Source organism: Camellia sinensis, chromosome 15 (genome assembly GCF_055761805.1).
Source record: "Camellia sinensis isolate YWXY chromosome 15, ASM5576180v1, whole genome shotgun sequence".
Lineage (NCBI taxonomy): Eukaryota > Viridiplantae > Streptophyta > Magnoliopsida > Ericales > Theaceae > Camellia > Camellia sinensis.
This window is the reverse complement of record NC_138975.1, coordinates 114,978,164-114,982,570: the sequence shown is the minus strand read 5'-3', so window position 1 is coordinate 114,982,570 and position 4,407 is coordinate 114,978,164. Positions and strand designations below refer to the sequence as shown.

Sequence of the window (4,407 nt, the reverse complement as noted above, 5' to 3'; positions counted from 1 at the left end):
GTTAGTGTTTAAAAGTTAAAAAAATAAAATTAGCTATTCAATAATTGGGTTGTGTTTGTTGCTTGTGTTGTCCTCCTTACAATAAAACTCATGGCTCGTTTTTTTTCTTACAAAAAAAGTCTTATTATAAGGGATATATTATAAAAAATCTCAACTTTTATTACTCAGGTATTGTATTATTATTATTATTATTATTATTATTATTATTATTATTATTATTATTATTATTATTTATTGGATATGAACCAACACTACAAGAATTAACACTTTTGGCAACAAAAAAATTGGTCGCTAAAAGTCTATTTTTGGTCGGCAAAAGTTATCCGCGACCAAATTTTTTGGTCGCTACTTTGGTCGCCAATTGAGGGTCGGCAAAAGTAATTCGCGACCAATATTTTGGTTGGTCGGCAAAAGTTGGATTTGCCGACTAAATTTTTGGTCGCTGAATATTTAATTACCGCGACTAATTCATTTTGTCGCTAAAACACTTTGGTCGCGAAAAGTAATATTTTCCCGACCAAATTTCTTAGTCGCCAATTGTCACATTTTGCGACTAAAAAGTTTGGTCGCCAATTATCACATTTCGTGACCAAAAAGACCAAGTCGGCAAAAGTGAGTTTCCACGACCAAGAGCTGTTTTGGTCGGCAATAGATGTATTTTTTGCGACCAAAACTCTTGGTCGGCAATTGTCATTTTTTGAGAAAAAAAAATTATTTATTTGTCGCGACTAATAAATTGGTCGCCAAAGCAGGAAAACAATACACCTGTAATTCCTAATAATTCATTCAATCCATAATAAACCTATAATTTTAAAGCATCATTCAAATTAACTGAATCATTAACATTCGACACAATACATAATTCATTAACATTCGACACAATACAACTCTAAATTGAAGCATTAACATTCATTAACATTCATTAACAACACAACACAATACAACGTCAGGGCGAGCAACACTACTTGATCCTCTGCGGGCTGTAGCTTCAGCTGAGTGAGAAGCATCATTACCTCCTGAAAGACAAGGCATGAACCCAAATGTTCAATTCACAGCACATCCTATTTGGTTTGCTTAATCAAACAATGTCACAATACTCCAATTTGAAAAGAAATAAAAATACTTCAGCTTTCTTCATGATCTAATAAGGGATTTGAGGGGCAAGGCTTTCATGGATTAATCAAATTATGTGAAAAACAATATGCCATGAAATTCAAACACATCTTGCCCAGATTAAAAAAAATAAATAAATAAAAATTACGAAGGCAGGGAACAGAGCTACTGTAAATTGAAGCATTCCAGGTTCTTGTCATCACCACATATTGACAACAGTATATCTGTGCTGCTTTGTTTAGCTCAAAACTAGTTACCAGAAGGTCAATTTAGGTTTATATACAGGTATTACAGTGAGCTAGTTTAAATCTGTACTGCTCGGCTTCAGTGCTTATGTGTCTCAGACTTGCTAAAAATAAAAATTAAGAAAGAAGGAAAAAGTGTGTAACATACTTATTTAAATCTTGAGCTAGTTTTGACGATGATGCTGTACATGAACTAGTGTCTTGACTCTCAGCAATGCAAGACGCTGTAATTCCAATTACACAATACCAATGAATCAATACGAATTTCAATTACTAATACTAATGTCATGAAACATCCATCGTTTTCACTCCCTAATGCATCAGATATTCATCTGCTCCCTCTCTTCAACGATATGCACCCTCATATCCCACATAAACCACACACACCCCAAAACCAGACCTTCAATATATGAACTTAATGGAAATAAGGATGCCTAATACCAAAGGACAAAAAGTTCTCACATTTGTGTGCATTTAAATTTTCAAGTAGTTCTAACTTATTTTTATTAGCTTGATTTGAAGATCACCTTAAATTCAACATACAAATGTAGTAGATGGGCTAAATTTCATATGGTTTATCAATAATGCAATGTACAAACTACTAAGCATTATAGTGAGAACAAGGTTGATACCATCTTTAGAGCTGTCAGGTAACTCCTTGCAAGATTGCTTCCCCAAACGACATTTCTGCAAAAATGAGACACCAAATACTATGCCTGTGAATACATTAAAGATTGTTATCTATAGAGTCAGCAAATGAGCAAAGCTAGTAACAAATCAACAGAATTGTCACGCCCTCAAAATAAACCCATAATATATATCATTGACATGCAATATTAAAAGAAAGCAATTCATTATCTCATTCATCAGAGTACTACTAAATGAAAACATTACATGTAACATCAGATTAAATGCCCTATGGGCTTACATCTTTCCAAGCCAACACTTGGACACAAAAATATGAGTTCTAACTCAAATACAAATAAAGCCCTAGGCTTGAATGTTTATCAAATAAAAACAAATAACTAAAGATAGTCTTCAAAATCCAAATCCTTCCAAGCTAAGTCCTTGGAGGTAGTTTATCACCTGGACCTGAAAATGATGTTCCCATAAAGGGTAAGCCACAGCCCAGTAGAAAAATACTAAACCAAATATAAGCATTGAATAAAGCTATAGCATTCAATAGATGGTTAACCAAGATAACCAATTATAACTTAATACAGTCTCATGACACTAACGTCTATGACATGTTTCAATTCCCATTATTATCAATAAGGCTCAGAACCTGGCCAAACTTACAACAGTGAACTATATAATATATTCACATTACTTCCAATATCAACAACACAGATGAGACTCAGGCTCATATCAAAACACTTCATACTTCCCATTTGATACACATTTTAGTGCTGTATCAATAACATGTAAAAACACTTCAATATAATAAGCACACATAATAGTGATGCTAATGGAGTCCATCCCCTATCTCCTCCCAAACAAAATCCGGTTTAGAGGTCCATCCCCTATCTTCCCCTAAACCGTGGAGTACATCCCCTATCTCCTCCCACACAATATGCAAATGCAATGCTCAATCAATACACGTATTTTCTGTATTAATTCAATAGTCAAAATTAATGACTTAACCAATGTGATTAGTTTCAGTTATCCCTAATCCACATGCAATGTCTACAACAATCACGGCTATCCTCCACCGATAGCCCAAAACAGTTATTTCTAGACTGAAAATAAATATATCAACAATTCAATAAGCGAGTGATTTAAATTATCCAACTACACCATTTAATCAATGAATTCTTCAATTCTATGAATTTAACCATATTTTCCCAATTTCCTTAAATTAATTATACAAATTAATTTATTAATACAACTAGGGTTTTTCCCAAAATTACCAAAGTACCACCAACATATCAAAATACTAAAACTTAGAACAAAACTTATAAGATGGAGTAGGAAATCCCTACCTCGAAGAAGATAACCCGAATGGAGAAGACGGAGATGAAGACCCAAATTCCAATGTGCTCCAAACCACCAAACGCTCAGATTAAATGGAAGCCCTCGACTCACTCTATCTTTTTAATAAAGGATCTAAGGTAGAAACTCACTCTAAGTAGATCAATCCTAAGAAAGAAGGTGTGTAGAAGGAGAGAGAACTCGTACCTAGGGTTTTGGAATCTGAAAGTGGATGAAAAACTGATCTGAAACACGCTGCTACCTATTTAAACCCGACAGGCTCGCTCGAGCGAAGACTTGGTCGCTCGAGCGACCAGACACAATAAATACTCGCTCGAGCGAAGAAAAGCTCGCTCGAGCAAAGAATGCAATGCTTCAGGTCTGCAACCCAGAAGCACGCTCGAGCGACAGAATGCTCGCTCGAGTGAGGAACTCGAAAACATACACCTCGCTCGCTCGAGCGAAGAAAATCTCGCTCGAGCGAAGAAACACTGCTCTCAGGTCTATACTAGACGCAATCTCTCGCTCGATCGAAGAAAAGCTGGATCAAGCCATCAGACACAAAATACAATACTCGCTCGAGCGACCAAGCCCTCGCTCGAGCGACCAACCCAAAAACTGGACAGCAACACTTGGTTTACGAACCCAACCAACCTGAAATAAACCTGCCCAACACATCCTATAACTCCAAATAAGAAAATAAAAGACGACAACAACAATTATGCAATGACAGAATATACGGAACCTAAGTCCAGATACAATAATCAAATGGGAAAAGACCGGGGTCGCTATAAGAATAAAACTGAAAAAGAATGGTTCAAATTGGTATTCAAATGTTCAACCCCTTCCAGCAGGAAAGCTCAAGGAGTCTTTTCTTTTTCTCATATTTTCCTTTGTGCTTGTGAATAGGTAGGGTCATGGGAAAGAGGTTTGACATTTGAGCATGTCAAACAAACAAAACTAGAGAACAATATCAAATTATATGCATACAAAAAAATTGGAAACAACAAACCTGAAGATGTGATTTCAAGTGATAAAGGGCAAGACCTTTTACCCATATTGTCTTAGGTGTTGCTTC

At 35.6% G+C, this 4,407-nt stretch overlaps 1 long non-coding RNA gene across 1 annotated transcript; it reads right to left on the bottom strand.

Moving 5' to 3' along the window:
- Positions 1–797: 797 nt before the first annotated feature.
- On the bottom strand, positions 798–4,407 carry LOC114274826 (uncharacterized). The gene is made up of 3 exons (XR_014356234.1): positions 4,342–4,407; positions 1,991–2,074; positions 798–1,016 (listed from the first exon to the last, which is right to left on the bottom strand). It is a non-coding gene; the product is annotated as an uncharacterized LOC114274826 (long non-coding RNA).